The 21342-nt window shown below is 40.2% G+C and overlaps 1 long non-coding RNA gene and 1 pseudogene across 1 annotated transcript in view; one reads left to right on the plus strand and one right to left on the minus strand.

Moving 5' to 3' along the window:
• LOC134729869 (uncharacterized) overlaps positions 1-16576 on the minus strand; it is a 32570-nt gene extending 15994 nt beyond the window's left edge. Inside the window, exons 1-2 of the long non-coding RNA XR_010111371.1 lie at positions 16107-16576; positions 11853-12015 (exon numbers count right to left, since the gene is read on the minus strand). This is a non-coding gene — a long non-coding RNA (uncharacterized LOC134729869). The remainder of the gene's footprint in view (positions 1-11852; positions 12016-16106) is intronic.
• Positions 1-21342, plus strand: part of LOC134729856 (RNA-binding motif protein, Y chromosome, family 1 member B-like) — a 314139-nt pseudogene that overhangs the window by 256906 nt on the left and 35891 nt on the right.

Consider the following 21342-nt stretch of genomic DNA (forward strand, 5'->3'; position numbering starts at 1 on the left):
TGATTCTTCCTATAATGAGCATGAAATGTTTTTCCATTTATTTGTGTCCTCTCTTATTTCCTTGAGCAGTGGTTTGTAGTTCTCCTTGAAGAGGTCCTTCACATCTCTTGTAAGTTGTATCCCTAGGTATTTTATTCTCCTTGTAGCAACAGTGTGAATTCACACATGATTTGACTCTCTGTCTGCTGCTGATGTATAGGAATGCTTGTGATTTTTGCACATTGATTTTGTATCTTGAGACTTTGCTGAAGTTGCTTATCAGCTTAAGGAAATTTTGAGCTCAGACAGTGGGGTTTTCTAAATATACAATCTTGTAGTCTGCAAAAACAGACTACAAGACTTCCTCTTTTCCTATTTGAATACCCTTTATTTCTTTGTCTTTCCTAATTGCCCTGGTCAGAACTTCCGATACTGTGGTGAATAGGAGGGGTGAGAGAGGGGGCATTTTTGTCTTCTGCAGGTTTTCAAAGGGAAAGCTTCCAGGTTCTGCCATTCAGTATGATATTGGCTGTAGGTCTGTCATAAGTAGCTTTTATTATTTTGAAATATGTTCCATCAATACATAGTTTATTAAGAGTTTTTACCATGAAGGGGTGTTGAATTTTGTGGAAGGGCTTTTCTGGATATATTGAGATAATCATGTGGTTTTTTCATTGGTTCTGTTTATGTGACGGATTATGTTTATTGATTTGCTTATGTTGAATCAGCCTGCATCCCAGGTATGAACCCAACTTGATCATGGTGAATACACTTTTTGATGTGCTGCTGGATTCTATTAGCCTTTATTTCATTGAGGATTTTTGCATCAATATTCATCAGGGAAATTGGCCTGAAATTTTCTTTTTTTGCTGTTTCTCTGCCAGATTTGGTTATCAGAATGATGCTGGCCTCATAAAAGGAGTTACGGAGGATTTCCTCTTTTTCTATAGTTTGGCATGTTTTCAGAATGAATGGTATCAGTTCCTCTTTGTACCTCTGGTAGAATTCATCCGTGAATCTGTCTAGTCCTGGACTTTTTTTTCTTTTTCATTGGTAGGCTATTAATTACTGCCTCAATTTCAGAACTTGTTATTGGTCTATTCAGGGATATGACTTCTTCCTGGTTTAGACTTGGGAGAGTGTGTGCATCCAGGAATTTATCCATTTCATCTAGATTTTCTAGTTTCTTTGCATGGAGGTATTTATAGTATTCTCTGATGGTAATTTGCATTTCTGTGGAATCAGTGGTGATCTCCCCTTTATCACTTTTTATTGTGTCTTTTTGATTCTTCTGATTTTTCTCTCTTTTCTTCTTTATTAGTCTGGCTAGTGGTCTATGTATTTGTTGATCTTTTCAAAAAACCAGCTCCTGGATTCATTGATGTTTTGAAGGGTTTTTCATGTCTCTATCTCCTTCAGTTCTGCTCTGATTTTAGTTATTTCTTATCTTCTGCTAGCTTTTTAATTCGCTTGCTCTTGTTTGTGTTCTCTTGTTCTTTTAATTTTGATGTTAGTGTGCTGATTTTAGTTATCTCCTACTTTCTGTTGTGGACATTAAGTGCTGTAAATTTCCCTTGAAACACTGCTTTAAATGTTTCCCAGAGAGTCTGGTAACTTGTCTTTTTTCACATTGGTTTCAAAGAACATATTTATTTCTGCCTTCACTTCATTATTTACCCAGTAGTCATTCAGGAGCAAGTTGTTCAGTTTCCATGTAATTGTGCAGTTTTGAGTGAGTTTTTAAATATTGAGTTCTAATTTGATTGCACTGTGGCCTGAGAAACTGTTTTTTTTTTTTTTTTTTTTTTTTTTAATGATTTCTATTCTTTTGCATTTGCTGAGGAGTGTTTTACTTCAAATTATGTAGTCAATTTTAGAATAAGTGCTTTTCCTCTGAGGGTAATTGCGGCTATAGGGAGAACAAAATGTTAGGTACAAGTGGGCATCAGAATCAAGCAGAGAGGCCAAACAAATGATGATGGCTTCAACAAACATAATGGCAGAGGAGGTGATACAAACACTCATTTCATATGACTGTATAAATTGTGCTTTGCCTAAAATTACACGACAAAGAACATAAGTAATATTCAGATAATCATGTTGCGTATGTAGGTGATTTTTTATTGTTGAGAACTTTCCACTAATTTGCTTCTGGTATTTTATTTTACTCTTTTAAACATAGTTAGAATTATTTGTGCCTAAGTGTTATGTGGAACTCTTGAAGTATGTACCATGTAATATTTAATACTGTCCATCAAGTAATATGAAATTTACATGTAATAGAAAAGTATAGGCCGGGCGCGGTGGCTCACGCCTGTAATCCCAGCACTTTGGGAGGCCGAGGCGGGCGGATCACGAGGTCAGGAGATCGAGACCATCCTGGCTAACACGGTGAAACCCCGTCTCTACTAAAAATACAAAAAATTAGCCGGGCGCGGTAGCGGGCGCCTGTAGTCCCAGCTACTCGGGAGGCTGAGGCAGGAGAATGGCGTGAACCCAGGAGGCGGAGCTTGCAGTGAGCCGAGATCGCGCCACTGCACTCCAGCCTGGGCGACAGAGCGAGACTCCGTCTCAAAAAAAAAAAAAAAAAAAAAAAAAAGAAAAGTATAATTTACACTTATAATTTAATATATGTATAAACCATATAAGCTATATAACTAATTTATAAATATAAGTATCCCTAAACATACACAATATATGTGTCTGTGTAATTTATAATTAACATATATGTATTGCATATATATGTAATTTATACATTATATATTTTAATACATGTATACTATATGTCTATATGTATTTCTAATATATATGGTTATCTTTGTTTCCACCCATTCAGGTACAGCAAAATAGTCCTGTTCTTTCCCTCTTTGGCTGTCACTGGGAACTGGTAGGCCTGGTCAGTGATACCTCAGAAGCCTGTTTATGACCCTGTTCTTGTCATCAGGACAGGTTATACATATCTTGGATTAGATGGCCTATCAAGACATCCCAGAAACCACTGGGTCGTATTTGTTCCCTACCCTGCAATTTTCCTCCTGGAGTAGAAAATAGTCCACAAAACACACTTAGCTGTAACATAGGCTCTGACACTTTGGTCTTCCATGGATTCTCAGTACAAACATGGAGAAGATTAAGCACTTCCCCAGTGAACAGAAAGCACCAGCATACTTATTCAATGTTTTTGGTTCAAATAATAGAGACTTTTTTCATGCCAAAAGACTATTACACTTTCAAAGTGGTCACCTCTCCTCAGCTAGCAAATTCCCAATGGTATGATCCTGGATTTCTCCTGTTGCCAAACCGTGGGATCATCCTGATACAGCTGAATGCTGGAGTACCCCAGAAACTGACACTTCTCAATATTTCTTTTTTTCTGGACCCCAGAACTCCCAAACAGCTATTATACCTATACCCTGGAATCTTCCTCAGAAAAAGACAACAAATTATAAATATCAAGCTGTGACTGATTCAGCAAGATCCTGGATTAATACATTAGCTAGTAAAATTAGGCTTCATACTCTACCATTAGTTAGTAGTGGTGGATCCTGGTTTCTCTTTTCAAGGGGCCTAGGTGGATCTCAAGTTCCTTCTGAGATTGATACTGGTCAGTCTCAAGTTCAATCTGTTAATGTTCTGTCTCATGGACAAATTGTAGCTAGACCTTGGCTAGAAATTACTCCTGAAGTTGCAACTTGGAAACAATTTGTGTCTTATAAAACAGGAACAGATTCAATCCAGTGAAGAGAGTATTAGACACCAAACATATCATGTAGCTCATAGAGTTAAGCCTGGTGCTAAACCATCAACTTACAACTAGATTCCACCAGTACCTTTCATAGTTACTAAAATTGAACTATGGGCTCATTCATCCCTCAGTGAAGATGGATTTCCATATCCTACAGTAACCCATATTTTTGAACCATGGTGTCAGCTACTCTTGAATGTATTTGGATCCCAAGAAACTATAGAAAAGACAGATGGATACTGGACTCTTGCGGAACCTAAGTCAACTTGGTTCTGGATTTCTTCTATACTGCATACTCCATATTCATGTGCTAAGTCAAAAGGTGACACTATTAGGTCTTGGATGCAAAATAAAACCAGTATGATCAGGCCCTCAAATCAAATGGATAGATTTAGTAACTTGAATAAACATTAGGCTATTATACTCAAACCCCTGATGCAGACATGCATCCTATTATGAACATAATTGAGCCCTTACTTCACTCTAAAGTTGACATGATCAGACCCTGGAGTCAGCCTGAAACAGCCATAGTCCAAATGTGGGCCTAGGCAGAAACTCAGTCAGGAAGACTCTTGACTTGCCTGAAAGCTGGTGCAATTAATCCATGGTTACAAACTGAAATTGAAAGAATGAGACCCTGGATTCAGCATAAATTTAAAATATTGAGACCCAGAACCCAGACTGAAGAATGGAAAAAAGAACATTGGACCCAATCAGAAAGAGATCCAGTTAGGTACTGGGCCCAAACTGGAATGGAAACAGTGGTACCTGGGCCCCAACCTGAAGATGATAAATGCAGACCCTAGAATCACACTGAAGCTGATATCAAACTTTTGTTTCAGTCTCAAGCAGAGACAGTCACACAGTGGAGAGAACCAGTAACTCTGACAGATCATCATTAGATACAGTCTGAAACTGCAACAGTGAGGTTTTGGAACCGATCTGTGACTGATAAGTTAAGAGACTGGATACATCATGAGATTATGCATTTAGACTCTGGGGTGAGGTTGAAAGTGATAAAGTTAGATCCTGGACCCAAGTTGAAGATGACACTTTGAGACACTCGATTCAGAAAGACTTTGATGTAATCAATTCCTGGGTACAAAATGAAGCTACTATATTAACACCATGCATTCAGGGAAAGTCTTGAGAATTAAATCCCTGACATAATCTGAAACTTCCACAGTGCCACTGTGGACCCAGACTGAAACTCCAACAGTAAACTCTTGGACAAATATGTTATCAGATACAGTCACAGTATGGACAAAGGCTGAATTTCAAGGATTAACATCCACCCATCTGTTGAGGAAAACTGATCCAATCATACTGTGGACTATTGCCAAATCTCCAGCAGTGAATCTCTGGACACATTCTGTATGTGATGAAGTCAAATTTTGGAACCAAGAAGAATTTCCAGCCTTATTGCCTTTGACAGAGCCTATAGCTAAGACAGTCCCACAATGGATCCAGGATAGATTTCCAGCAATGAACCCCTGGGCAAAAACTATAGCTGAAACTGTCATACCATTGACCCTTGGTGAAATGACACCAGTAAGTCCTTGGACAAAATTACAGCCTGAATATCTAGAAGGAAATACTTGGCTCCCATCTGAATTTAATCCAGTCTCATTGTGGACCATGGCTTATCTGCCAGCAGTAAAAAACTGGATACGTTTTGATACTGAAACAATAATGTTGTGAAACCAGGTTGACTTTCCAGCAATACATTCCTGGAAACAGTTGGAAACTGATATAATCACACTAGGGACCCAAGCTGAATCACTAGTGATGAATTCATGGATACACTCTCCTATATCTGATATGGTCACAATGTGTATCCAGGCTGAATCACTATTATTACATCCTTGGACACAGTCTGAAACTGATATACTCACAACATGGATTCTGGCTGAAACTCTAGGAGTAATTCCCTGGGAACAAGATATATTCCAACCATGGACCCACGCTGAACACCCACCAGTATCTTGGACTCAATCATTGATTCCGGGTAAAACAGCAGCAATGAATCCCTGGAGAGATGTTACAGCTGATATGGTCCTACCATGGAATCAGGCTGAATTTATAGTAGGAAATGCCTGGACATAGTCTGAAACTTATACAGTCACACAGGGGATCCTGAATGGTTCTCCAGCACGATATTCTTGGACACAACAAATAGCTGATGTAGACAAGCTGTGGACCAAGCCTGAATTTCCCACAATAAATCCCTGGACAAAGTCTGTAGGTGATAGTACTATACAATAGATTCAGGATGAGTCTCCAGCAATAAAACCATGGACACAGTATGTGTCTTATACAATCAAACCATGGGCCCCAGATGAATCTTCAGCAGTAAATCTCTGTACACACCCTGAATCTGATAGCATTATCCTGTGGACACAAGCTGAGTCTCCAATGGTAAATCTGTGCACAGAGGCTGCAACTTCCAAAGTCACACCATGGGCCCAGGCTGTATCTCCAGCAGTAATTCCATGGACACAGCCTATACCTTCCATAATCGTACCTTGGACCCAGGTTGAATGTCCATCAGTAAATACCTGGACAATGTCCATAGCCAATACCATCACACTATGGAACCGGGCTGAATAAATAGCGGGATATCCATGGATACTGCCATGGGCTGCTACTATCACACTATGCACAGTCTGAATCTGCAGCAGGAAATCTTTGGACACAGCCTATATATGACACAGACACTCCATGGCGTAAGGCTGAATCTTCAGCAGTAGTGTACTGGACAGAATCTGTAGCTGATACACACACACCATGAACTCAGTTTGAAGTAAAGTTTACAGTTTTTAACAGTAAAGCCTTGGATCCAATCTGTATCTGATACACTCATACCCTGGACCCAGGCTGAGTCTTCAGCAGAAAAACATTTGACACAGGCAAGAGCTTATACAATCAAATGATGGAACTAAGTCAAATCACCTGCCATAAATCTCTGGAAACAATATGAAACCAATATGTTCACGTGGTGGACTGAGGCTGAATCTCCAAAAGTTTTGAGGAAACCAGCCCCACACTGCCTGGCAGGTACCCCGAATCCAGTGGAGACAAAGGAATTAGTCCAACGGAGACAAAGGAATTAGAAAGAGACAGAATAAGAGTTTAAAAGGTGGGTTCAGGGGACCAGAGCATCGGACACTTGCAAATGGCATGGAGCTCTCGGCCTCCACCTAATTTATTAGTTTACAAGCTCCTTGTTCTTAGGGCAGATGGGAGGGGGAGGAAGGGAATGAGGAAAAGGTTTAATCCGTGAAGGAGAACTTGTGAGTCATTCAATAAAATGTATAGCAGTGGCAGTTTCTGTGAATTTCCTTGAGCAAAGGCATGTGTCTAAACGACTTAAGATCTTTAACTTATTGAGACTGAAATGGGTGGGAGTGGATTTCAGGAGAAGCCAAGATGTTTGATTATACTCCACTTCTTCAAGGGAGTGTTATTTCCCCGAGCAACCTGTGGCATTCTGCTGAGCTCTTATGCTCTCAGGGCATAAAGACATGAAGGCAATAAGGAGACTTTTCTCCTTAGAGGCTGCCCACGTCTCTCCATGGGTGTCTTACACAGGAGAGACCAACTTATCTGGCATTCCAGAAACTCTCTTTCTCATGTGTCTTCCTTCTTTGTCTCTATTATTATTTTTTTATTAGAACTGCCATTGCTATCATTCATGCTCTCTGGCTTCTCTCCCAAGGCACCCTCTGCATCTATAGACTAAAAACAAACAGCATAAACAGACACAAACCAAAATAAAATTTGCAATTGTTGATCTACCTATGGTGTTCATCCACTTTAAAGGATTACTCTTAGAAAGGCCATCAGTGGCTCCAGCAAGAATATCAGCTCCAGACAACAGGCTTAGGTGAGCCTGAGGTGTCTCGAAAAGTTGTTTTTTTCAATTTAGCAATATCTAGTGTTAAATTGTCTTCTTTTCCAGGTAGGTTATGTCTAATCATCTCCTAATGGTGTTCAGTGGCATTATAAGAGCTAGGAGTAATACGAAGATCAGAAATATTCCAATCACATTGCATTTGAATTCTATGCTCCATAGAATCTGATCTCCCATCCAAACTACTGTTTGATGGAGATCATTAATTTGATTTGCCAATTTTTGATCTATTTGGCTTTGGGAATGCCAAAGCTTAGAATAATTTTTCTGCCAACTATCCACAAAGCCCACAGTTTGAATAGAAGAGTGCAAAGCAACACCAGCAGCAGCAGCAGCAGTAGCTGTGACAGATATAAGGCCCATGATCACAGCTATTAAAGTAAATATGAACCTCTTTGATCTATTAAGTATTCTGTTTAGCACTTCAGTGATACTATGTATGGAGGGAGAGGCCTCCGAAGGTCTATTGAGGGAAACAGGTATCCAAACTCCTTCTCAAGACTTAACCAGTAAAATGCTATTATCTTTATTAAAGGTAGAATTAATGCAGGTAAAAAGATGACAGTTGAAGCATGGTATGGTTTGAGAGTCAGGTAGGATATTAATTTTTCCCACTGCCAATATAAAAGGAGGTTTAACACAACGCTGCAAATGCACTGTCTAGTTAGAGGTCATGGCTACAACAAATCGAAGTTTTTTACTATGGTTCTCTGTTTTATATTCTCCTTTCCAAATCTGAATTGGGATTTGAGCCATCATTAATTTCCACAATTCTGGATTCTCTGGACTTAGAATTGGATCAATCATTTTTGGGCTTGGAGGAGCCATACCATTCTCCTCCCACTTAATAGTGTAATTTGTTTCAATTCTTCTGTATAATTTTGGTGCATTATCTGGGTAGTCATTTGCAAAAGGAGTCTCTCTACAATCGTCATGCTGTCCAGTACAATTTACTGCAAAGTGTCCCATAGGGGCCCAATCAATGATGATTCCATAGGAATTATTTTGCAGTACAGCACTGCTACTTGCAATACAAGCTTCCCAGGTTAGAACCTCTAGTTTTCAGACTATTGAGTGGCCTGCCTACGCAGGGCAGGACTTCTTATTAGGTTTAAATTTATTAATCTGGTGATGCGTCATAACATAGCCATGCTCAAGGTATTTAATAGGGTCCAAACATTGGAATGTCCTTCCACTAAATACATGAATAGAGGCTTTTGATGAATTATGTGCAGGAACATAAGCCATCCAGCTTCGTTTATCAGAATTTAAACATCCTGCTGCCAGCCCCAGACAGATGAGAGTAAAGCAATAACCAATGGAAACACTCATTAACATTCCTTCCTCTTCTGGATGAGTAGGACCTTGGTTATCTGCTGGTCCAGGCATCCAGACACTATCATTAACATAAACCTCCACTGGGTCAACTAACCATGTTAACAGGCCTAATCAGTGGTGAGAGTGGAATGTAGGCCCAATAAGTGTAATTTTGATCTGCCCCTTTGCAGGGAGACTCACCACCAAGGAGATTACCACCGTCATAGCTACCATTAGATTACTGGTGGTCAGCGGCTTGTTCTGAGACCCCAGGTTCTCTTCTGCAATGTGAGCTAGTCTCTTAATCTGGCCCCAGGTTGGTGGAGTTGACGTGGCTAGTTTCACTTGTTTCCATGTGCCCAACAGAGATGTTCATCTGAGCCATCTGATCAACTGTGGGTGCAGGAACATTCCAAGGTCTTTTTCTCTTCCTTGGACTCTGGCTCATGGCACAGCTTAAGATGTCTTGTGGGTACCCAGACAGGAAGCTGATTCTCTCCTGGTGAGATGCAAGCAAATCCTCGAGCCTAACAAGACCCACTGGGGCCTTTTGTTTAGGCCAGTTTTTTTGGCTGTTGTTAAAGAGCTATCATCGACACATCTGCTCCTGTGTTGACCAGACCCTCAAATTATTTTCCTTGAATAAACCATAAAAATAAGTCTATTGTCAGACACTCGATTTACCCAATAGACAGCCTTGCTTGCTGAATTTGTGCTTCCAAATCCTCCTGTTCTTTTTTCTGAGCTTTCTCCTAACTTAACATATGGTAAAAGTAACAGTTGAGGTATTCTGTCACCTGGATTAGCACTGCAGGGAACAGTGGAGGAGAAAACAATTTGAATTTCTCCCTGGCAATCAGAGTCCACTACTCCAGTATGTACTTGAATTCCCTTTATGTTTAAGGTGGATCTTCCCAGTATAAGTCCCACTGTGCCATTTGGCAATGGGCTGTAAACTCCCATTGGGACCTTCCTAGGAGGCTCCCCAGGAAGGAGGGATACAGGTTCAGTACAGAATAAAACTACTGCCCCGCTTCTAGCTGTGGAGGGAGATAATTGCTGTACATTTGTACAGGGATAGACTGGGCCGGGAAGACTCCATTTGGAGTCGGGGACATCCCATCCTGAATTGGGAATGCCCCATTTTGAATCGGGGCCAGGGGCTGGCCCCTCTCTCCATTTCCCAGCAAGGGCTGTCTGCTGTTATCAAACTTTGAAAGACATTGATTAGCTCAGTGTTTACTTTTTTACATATGGGACAGGTTCCTGGTACCCTGCTTTTTCCTCCTGAGTTTTGCCTTTTTTGACTCTTTGTACACTCTCTTTTTGTATGTCCTGTCTGCCCACAGTTATAGCAAGATCCAGGGAACACTCGTGTGCTTTTTGTTACCTTTAGTTCATCCATTGCCTGAGCTAGGAGGCTGGCCTTATGTAAGTGCCCCACAATGCCATGGTAGGCTTTAATGTATTCACTTAAAGATTTTTCCTCATTTAGATCTGCCTTTCCCTTAATAGGTCTAATTGCTGCCTGACATTCTGTATTAGCATTTTCATAAGCAAGCAGCTGAATGATCCCTTTCCTGGCATGAGAATCCTAAATACCCTTTTGAGCCATGTCTTGCAAATGGGCGATAAAATCTGGATAAGTCTCCCTTGGACCCTGTTAAACTGAGTTAAAAGAAGGATAAGTAGTACCAGGGTTGTGATTTTTTTCCCAGACTCAGGCACATCGTTCTGAGCTGATAAGCAGCCTCATCACCCATTACTATCTGTTGATTTAGAGTACCCCATGCCTGTCCGATTCCAAGCAATTGATCAGATGTGATATTAACAGAGGTTGGGTTTGAGCATTTCTGCATGCCTGATTTGTTGCTTAATCTGTCCACCAGGTTTTAAATTGGAGAAATTCAGAGGGGGACAGGGTGGATCAGGCTAATGACTCCCAATCTATAGGTATTAAACGCCAGTTATAAGCCACAGATTGTAACGAGGAATGAATATAAGGATAATTTGGCCCATATTGTCCAATTGCTTGCTTTAAAGACTTTTAATATTTTAAGAGGAAATGGCTCCCAGCATGCTTGAGCATGTTCTCTGGGCTCCTCAGCTGGAGAAATAATTACCAGAAACTGCCAAGCATCCGAATTCCCCATTTCTTGTGCCTGGTGAATGGACGCCTGTATTGTCCCTGCGCCATAATTTGTATTTGGACTAGCTCGCAGTATTCCTCCGCCATAATTAACAGGCAGGTAAGCCTGGATCATTCCCTCCCCTTACTTGGCTGTTGGGCAAGCCTGAAGCTTCCCATTGCCACAGTTACTGGAAGGGAGTGCGATAATGGGAGCTGCAAGCCGCGTCGCAGGCTCCTGTTCCAAAAATACCTAAGACTAAAGTTGGAGTGGCCATTCCGGACCTTCCCCTAAAGGCGCAGTAGGTAGCACTGTTTCTTTCATAAGTTTTTGGAGGTTAGGATATATAACTTCCCATTTCTCCCCCTTTTTAAAACTAGACTGTGACAGTTCACTTTGCTGATTAGCAGACTCCTGATTATTAAACTTTTCTACGTCATCCTGAAACTTCTCCTCCTCCTCCTCAGTGTGGAAAGGCTGCAGTGCTGTTTAAATTGCTGACCACACAGACCAAGTGGAGAAGGGCCCTCTTGTTGTGATTAAGTCTGATCCTACCTTGTCCCAATCTTTTACATCCATGTTTCCATATTCCAGGAACCAAGAAGAATACTTTTCTACGAGATGGAACAAAGATGTAAGATTTTGGGTATTCACAATTACCCCTCCGTGGCACAATAACTGCTGCACCAGGCTTAATTAACAAACTTACTCTCAGCCTGACTCATATTTTCCCTAGGTTACCCTGGAATTCTCCGAGCGCCCTACTTACCTGTAGAGCTTGAAGTGAAAACATATTCAGGTGTCCTTTGTCAGTCGTCCTCCACTTTGCACGCTCTGGCGTTCCTTCACTGGATTATTTGTAGGGATTATGGGGAGCCCCGCGTTGGCCACCAGATGTTGGGGAAACCAGCCCCACACCAGCTGGCGGTTACCTCGAGTCCGGCAGGTACCCCGAGTCCGGCGGAGATAAAGAATTAGAAAGAGACAGAATAACAGTTCAAAAGGCTAGTCCAAGGGACCAGAGTGTCAGACTCTTACTCATAGCCTGGAGCTCTCAGCCTCCACCCAATTTATTGGTTTACAAGCTCTTTGTTCTTAGGGCAGGCGGGAGCGGGAAGAAGGGATGAGGAAAAGGATTAATCAGTGAAGGAGAACTCGTGAGTCGTTCAATAAGATGTATAGCAGTGGCAGTATCTGAATTTCCCTAGCAAAAGCGTGTGTCTAAACTGCTTAAGACCTTCAATTCATCGGGACTAAAATGGGTGGGAGCAGATTTCAGGAGAAGCCAAGATGTTTGATTTTACTCCACTGCTTCAAGGGAGTGTTATTTCCCCAAGCAACGTGTGGCATGCCGCTGAGCTCTTATGCTCTCGGGGCATAAAGACATGAAGGCAGTAAGGACACTTTTCTCCTCAGATGCCACACATGGCTCCCCATGGGTGTCTCACACAGGGGAGACCAATTCATCTGGCATTCCTGAAACTCTCTTTCCCACAAAAAGTAAATGATTGGACACAGCCCATACCAGCTACAGTTATACCACCAAACCAAGCTGAATCTGTAGGAGTAAATCCCTCCACAAATCTTGAAACAGAAATTGTCATACTGTGGACCCAGGCCCATTCTAAAATCAACAATCCCTGCACATACACTCTATTTGATAGAGTGACACCATTGGCTAAGAATGTTTGTGTAGCAGTAAAACAACAGAGATAGTCTAAAACTAAAATAGTCACATCATAGACCCAGGATCTGTTGCCAGGAATAAATCCATTAACAGTGGCTGAAACTGGTATAGTCACACTGCAGTACATGGCTGTATCTCTAGTAATGATTCCCAGGAGAGAGGCTTTATCTGATACAGTCATAATACGGACACAGACCAAACCTCCAGCAATCACTTTCTGGTTACAATCTCTACCTGATGCAGGCAAACTATAGACCCAAATGAAATATCCATCAGTAAACACTTGGAACGAGGCTGAATTTCAAGCTGTAAATTCCATGATGGAGTCTAAGTCTCCAGTTGTAAATAGCTGGACAGATCCTGAATCTCCAGCCCCAAGTCCTCTGCTATAGGCCGAGACTGATATAGTCATACCATGGACCCAGACTCAATCTTTAGCAGTAAATGCTTGGTCAAAGCCTGTTGCTGATACACTCATACTGTATACAGCCTGCAACTCTATCATTAATCTTCTTTTCACAAAGTTTACATGGTACACTGAAAGCTTGTACTGAAACTAAATGTCTATCATTAAATACCTGGACAGAGGCTATAGCTTCCATAGATATACCCTGGACCCAGGCTGAATTTCCAGCAATAAATCCCTGGACAGAGCCTGTTTTTCATACAGCTACAATTTGGGCACAGGCTGTATCTGCAACAGTAAAGGCCTGGGCACAGCCTTCATCTAATACAACCAGATTATGGTCCCAATCTGAATCCGCAGCATTAATTGCATGGATACTGCCTGTATCTGACACATACATAGGATTGATCCAATTTGAATCTTCAGCAGTAAATCCCTGTATATTGCCTATGTCTAATACATTATCATTGTGGACCCAGCCTGTATCTCTAGCAGTCAATTCGTGGATAGAAGCAATAGTTTCCACAGTCACACCATGGACCAAACCTTTTTTTCTAGCAACAAATCCCTGGACACATCCTGTATCTGATATAGTTGCACTTTGGACCCAGGCTGAATCTTCTGCAGTCATTACCTCCACACAGCCAGTTTCTGACAAAATTATACTGTGGCTGCAGGCCCAGTCTCCAGTAGGAATTATCTGGACACAGACTGTATCTGATATACTTATATTATGGAACTACGAGGAATATTCAGCAGAAAACCCAGAGGCATGGGCTGTAGTTTCCTCAGTGTTACCATGGACCTAGCATATCCCTACAGCAGGAAAAACCTGGAAACTACCTGTGTCTGAATCAATCACTCCGTGATCCCAGTCTGAGTCTCCAGTAGTAAACACAACCTTTGATCCAAGATAAAAATCAAGAGTCTATTTTATGGACACATCATGAAATTGAATGTATCAGTGAATGGACTTTGCCTGAATTTGGAACACTTATATCCTGGATAGTGCCTGGGCCTCCAGCAGCAAAACCATGGTCCCAACCTGAAGCTCTAGTTATAGAACTTTGTTTAAAACTGGAACAGAAAAAATAAAACCTTGGGTTCACCAGAATTTCAAACACTGAGCACATTTACTCCCTTTGGACCTGGTAAAATAGCATCCTGGGCCAAACAGAGAACTACAACTTTAATAACATGGATCCAATCCAAAAGGGATGCCTTCTTCCCATATACACCATCTGAAGTAGGTACAATAAGATCCACAACAATTTCTGAAGCCGTAATAGCAAAATATGGATCCAGACTGAAGCAGGCACAATCCACCCTTGGACTCAAGCTAGAACTAATACAATCAGACCTTTGACTCATGCTGAATTTCAAGCAGTCAGACTCTGGACCCTGTCCTTGTCTGATACGCTACTGTATCAGACTGAAATACAGGCAGCAAAATGCTTGACCATGCCTGATATTAATATTCTGAGTGCTTGGCTTCAGACCCAAAATTATGTAAGAAGAAATGGTACTCAACCTTACTCTCAAACAGTTACTACCTGGATGCAGCCGTAATCCACCCATGGAACCAATCTGAAAAGAATGCAGTCAGACCCTGGACCCAGTCTGAAGGTGATGTTATCCAACCTTGGACCTATGCTGAAACCAATACTGTCAGACACTGGACCCATTCTGAAACTGATAAAATAAAACAATGGACTGAGCCTGAATCTCAAGCAAGTAGGACCTGGCCTGAGACAGCTATGTTGATATGTTTGTCCCCAAAACGATGCAGTTTGACCCTGGACCCAACTTGAATCTCAAGCGTCACACTCCTGGACCCACAATCAAATTAGCATAAATTACTCTTGGATTTAGCATGCACCTGCTGCAATCAGACCATGGACTTACTCTGGAATTCATCCCTGGACCCACCATGAAACCAATAGAGTGATAAGATACTGGTTCCAGACTCAAATAAATTCAATGAGATACTGGAACCAACCTGAAACTGAAGTATTCCAAATTTGGACTGTAAGCCAAGGAATAAAACCCTGTAACATGACTGAAATTGATACAGTCACATCTTGCTTACAGCCTCAATGTGATACAGTTAAATCCTGAATTCATCCTGAAAGTCAGCCACTTTCTCCCTGGCCCCAGACTGAAGTTGGTATATTTTGTCCCTGGACTCAGCAAAGAGCTGCTACATATCAAACATGGACCCACCCTGAAACCCAAGCAGTGAGACCCTGGAACAAGCAGGAAACTGATATAGTCAGATCTTTGTTTTACATTCAGGTGCATAAAGGCAGCTCATAGGCTTATTCAAAATCTCAAATACTCAGTTCCTCGATCCAGCCTGACATTGATATAATTCACAATTTTATTCAGTCTGAAACTTTGGTTCTAAGATTCTGGCCCAAGGTTCTACCTGCAGTAGTCAAACCACGGATCTTGCTTAAAGGAAGAACACTCATATCTTGGATACTGCCTGTAACCCAAGCAGACACAGACTGGATCCAGTCTGAAGCTGATATTATTGAATCCCTTGTGGATTTTAAAGGTGGCAAAGTGAGAACCTGGATCTAGCCTGAAACAAAAATACTAAGACCCAGAACCCATTATAAGGCTAATATAATTGCATCATTTTCTCCTCCTGAAATTGAGCTGAATGGAGAAACACTATTAATGAGTCATTTTGTCTCCTTGTCTAAACGTGTAACCTTTTTGCCAGTAAAAACAGTTTCTTTCCCAGATCAGTATTTAATAGCTTTGTTAACTGAGATAACTGCCACAGAAAGCCAGGATAAAATCAATTCTCTCCAACCAAGCCAGCTTAAAAGCATTTGGCTTCCTGGAAGAGTTGTTTACCAGCACTATGGAAGGAAATTAAAAATTATCAAGATAAAAGAAAGCCCTGAAGTCCCAGCTACCTTTCTTGTCTCTCTTTCTTCCTCCTTTTTCTTTCTTCTTTCTTGTTCTTTTCCATCTCCATGTACACTGTGTTCTTCTTAAGTCTTTTCTTCTTGTACATTCCCTTCATTCTGCATTTTCCCATCTTGCTCAGTTTTTTCTCCTCTGGTCTCCTCTCCTATTCTTCTTTCCATAGCCTTTTCTGCTAATCCTCTTCAGAAAATATCTTCCTCAACATTTACTGAAGAGTCCATTCTTTCTCAATCTTTTTCATCCTTGCATGCTGCTCCAGCCACACTTTTAATAAAACACCCTCTCCTGATGCCTGGATCTCAATCTGGACCCAAGCCTGTACAACAACCTCTTAGGCATTCAGAACGCAATGTTTCCCTGGATGAGTGTCAACTAGCTGTGATCTGGAAAGAGAGTTTACAGGCTTACTGGCTCTTCAAGACAGGTGTTATTTCTCATGAAACCACAGGCACCTTTAGTCTAGTCGTATGTTTGAGTTAATATACTTGGTACGAAGACTCTTGTTGAAGCCTAAAACCAGAGTTTGTAAGATAAGAGGTTATGTTCTCAGACCTTTGCAAAACCAAAATGTATGTTATTATATGAATCAGCAGAGATGTCTAAATATGAACAGAATATCTTATTTTTGCCAAACAAGATTTATGAACTATGTTTTATGAACACAATTCTATTCAGAGAACAGTATTTTAAAGATAGTCTTACTTCTTAGAAATGTTTTCTTATTTCCACTTGAGGTATGTACATATAGATACACACTGTTGGATAATAGTATTATATCTTGGATATAAATAATAAGATATATAACATATGTACTGTATTATTTGAAGGGAAAATATGGAGATAACCTCTGTAGTTTATCTAAAATTGTTGGATGAATAATGTACATTTCCAAATATTTTCTCAGAATTGAAGATGCTGAATTTCCAAGCATATTCCTAAAAACCTAAAATTAGATTTTAGAAATAGGAGACTAGTAACACTAATCTCACTCTGTTCCACAGGTTTATTCCTTCTGCAGAGTATGGGTTACGCCCTGGCCATGTCCCCCTCTTTCCCAACTGCTGGGAGGCAAAAATTGGTGAATTTCCTTGGATAGTTTCCTGCAACTGTCTTTCTCTCATTTCTGTGCTGGCTCCATACTAAATGAACAGTGGATCCTTACCACAGCTAGATATGGCAATTTTATGTAAGTCTGAGTAATTCATTTCAAGATTAAGATATCATTATAAAGCAATTACAACATTGAGATTGTTAATGAATATCTTTCTCTTTGTGTGTCTGTGTCTGTGTGTGAGAGAGAGACAGAGAGAAAGAGAGATGGAGACAGGGTCTTGCTCTTTTGCCCAGGCTGCAGTGCAGTGGCATGATTCACATTAGCCTCAAATTCCCAAGATTAAGGGATTCTCCCACCTCTGCCTCCTCAGTACATGGGACCACAGGCATGCACCACTGATTCTGGCTAATTTTTTTTCATTTTCTCCAGAAAGAAAGTCTTACCATGTTGCCCACCTGGTCTCAAGTGATCCTCAAAAATAGTTTATAAAGTAGTATTTGTACTTTAGTGCTTACCTGGACTTCATCTGATTCACATGATGTACAGGGCTTATTCCAATTGAAATGTGGAAATAATAAGACTTTTTCTTGATTTTTTCCCCAGAAAAAGCTCAGGAGCGCTGGCCCTGGTCCAAATGGGGCTTAGTCATCTTCTGGATTCTGCCTAAGCTTAGACAGTCAGGATTGACAGTGCCATACCCTACCTAGGTCTCAAGGGACCCCTGGGTTGATCTTCCCGAGGCAGCCACAACATTTTCAACCCCTGGTCCTTCCTGTATGCCCAGAGGAAAGTCTGGAATGGAGTAAATTTATACAACTATGTGACTATTAGCTACCTAGTTGGTCCCTTATGAGGGGTGACTAATGAAGAAGACAATGGCATGGAAGAGAAGTATGTTTGGGAAAAGAATATTATCCTCTCTTGAATAATAAAAAAAAATTGTCTTTCTCTTCACTATGTTTCTCTCTCTAATCTAAGCTAAATTTGAAAACAAACAAACAACCACAAACACCTCTTCTCTGTTTTTCTTCAGAAAGTCCTAGAATTCAGCAAAAAAAGCACCCAAGCATTCTACAAATAGCACTTGTGTCCAATTTTGCCCCAAGTTGAATGAATTCACTTTTTGTATGGTGGCCAAGAAAGCTATGCGGGAGGCTGGCTGTAAGGTACAAATTCATGGGGTGTGAATACCAGAGAGAAAAAGAAATATCTTGAACAACAAAAGTTACTTCTGGCCCTCCTTCAAAATATTGATTGATATCTTGTCTCTTGTTTTTTGCAGGGTGACCTGAGAGCACCTTCGGTGTGCCAGCGACAGCAAAAGGACACTTGGGTGCAAGTGGGAATCTTGTTACTTTGAGGAGCATTGCACAAAGCCCTGTGTCTTCAGCCAAGTGCACCCTTTCCTTTTCTGGCTCCAGGGAGTGACATGGCCTAGCCATGCACCCTGGCACCATCAAGGACACATGACTACCTCTGCTTCCATGTCCCTTTCAGTCTCTACCTCTACAAATGCCTTGGCTTTTACCTCCACTGCTAGTGCTTTCCGGCCACACTTCATCTTTCTGCCACAGCCTCAGAGTAAGGCTCAAAAACTTGGTAGGAGAAGTAAAGGAAGAAGAGAATGGAAATAGAAAAGAATAGAGGGAACAAGAGTGGAGAGAAAGCTCTTCCTGAGAAATGCTTGAAAAAATTATTTTCCTTATGGCTCACATAGCCATTTCATACTTGATATATGATTCAATTTCCATAGTATCCCTACAGATTACTCTATGCTATAGATCAAATAACATGATTATTATAATTATCTTAAATGCATATTCTGATAGTAGATAAGTACAATGGATTGATCAATTTCTCATGGCAAAAGATGAATAGGGCTAACATTAAGACACACTCTCCTAACACAAAGACATTTCCTTACCACCATGCAGTACCTGACACTTGTAATATAGTTATTTAAAATTAAGTTTGTTTTAAGTTAAAGATATTATGATGTTTGGAAACAGCATAGTAGTTGATAAGTAATGTGTTTTAGGTGCTAGTGTACTAGACTATATTACAGTGCGACTATCAGGTTCCCCCTTCCCTTGGCTATCAGAAAACTTATCATCAGATTAGCAATGTCTATTTCATGTTACTGTACTTCACCTATTTCCTTGGAAATTGAGTGATCTCTTTTGGTCTCATGTATTAAATGTGCACTTAACTGCAGCTATTTTATAGCTACCACCTATTGCCAAAGCTACAGTAAATAATACTTTAAAACATAAAGGAGGCCATAATTATTTGCTTACATCCTCCAAAGTCTAATTCAAAGACAGCTACACTTAAGATCTTAGTTATGCTTCTAATTTCATCTATACTTCCTTACCCCTTCTATAGACAGGTCATCTTCACCATTTTTATCTCTCTCTATATATATTAATGAGCATTGCTTCAACTCAGTTTTCTGAGGAATTCTAAAATACTTTTAAAAATATGAGCTCTTTCCTGAACCTCAAACTTAAATTTTCTATTTAAACTATTGGTTTGATATCTCACTAAGATTATAAGTTTAGGAAGATAAGCCCCCTCCAATTTAGAGACAGCTGCCTTATCTCCAAATTTTTCCTTATCTATCTAATATCTTCAAATCATTGTATTTTTTGTGGCCTATCTGCTTCAATGACTTCTAAGTAGCTAAAATCATAGATATACAAATATTGCAGTGGGAGAAAAAGCTGGAATGGCTCCCAATATTTTGATTAAAGAAATTTAAGCTAGGATATAAAGAAACTATGACCTTGGAAAGATAATAACAGGAATACTTTTTTTCAAGGAAAATGCATAAACACAATAGAGGTAGAACTTTGTCTTCGCTAGTCGTATTTAACAATGCTGACTCAGTTAGCAGAAATAGGAGGGATTTAAAACTTTAAAAATCATCTACAGTTGGCAATTCTATTCAAATCAGCACAATTAGGCTTATTTTTCTCCTCAGCTTTGGCAGATCGGATTGCTCTGCAATATGCTATGCCTTGGCAAGCTGTGATCATCAGCCATGGAAGTGATTTCTGCTGTGGTTCCATAGTTAGCCACTGTTGGATTCTCACAGCTGCCCACTGTGTCAGGAACATGTAAGTTTGTGCCTGCCTCTTCCCATACCCTATAATTCATTATCCCATAAATACATTGCTGAAGGTTTCTCTGTCCAAATTCACTTCTATCATGTATGACCATCTGGCATATACAGATAACATTTTTGGTTTAGGCTAAAAATAAATTGTCTCACTGTGTTTGGCTTACTAGTACCTCTGTTAATTAATTCCTCTCCTAATCCCATTGTCTGTGGGCTCTTTATTCATAGATTTCTGATTTCTCTGAAGATAAGCTAGGTACCTTGTGTATCATGACTAAAGAAATATGCTGGAAAGCCTGATGTAGGCTTAAGGTGCTGGTTTTCTAATGAATGTACTATAATAAATTTTTGCCTGTGCACACAGGAATCCTGAAAACACTGCTGTGATTCTGGGCCTGAGGCACACTGGCACACCACTGAGAATTGTGAAGGTGTCTATCATGCTATTTCATGAGAGATTCCGGTTGTTGAGTGGGGTAGAAAGAAATGATCAGGCTTTGCTACTCCTCCAAGATGTCTAGACTCCCATTCGGCTCTTAGCACAGTTGGGCTATCTGAAAAACCTGAATAATTCAGAATGCTGGCTGTCTGGGCCACAAATTATTATACCAGGTCAGCAGTTACTTTTCATATTAGGGTAGCAGCTCTAAAAAAATGAGGTTCATATTTTTAATATTATGGTTCAAGGAATAACTATAATCACAACTGTATCCATTACTAATTATAAGATATTTAATCCACATAAAAGACCCACTAGGAGATTTGTTTTTGTTTTATAAGATGATGGTCCTGATAATAACTTCACAGGATTTTAGATCTGAAAACAATTATATGAGGATCTTTCTATGTATAGTCAATTTCGTAAACCAAAATAGAGATGATTTGCTTTCTAACTCTTTGCTCACTTCAACACAAAGGAAAATGAAGCTTTTTTTGGTTTTATTTTGTTTTTAACCTCTTTATGAAAATGAAGCTGAACTTGACTTGGAATTTGGAATTCCATAAGTAAAATTTACTTGTTAATTTTGAAGAGTGGCATTTAAAAAGT

This window comes from Pan paniscus, chromosome Y (genome assembly GCF_029289425.2).
Source record: "Pan paniscus chromosome Y, NHGRI_mPanPan1-v2.0_pri, whole genome shotgun sequence".
NCBI lineage: Eukaryota > Metazoa > Chordata > Mammalia > Primates > Hominidae > Pan > Pan paniscus.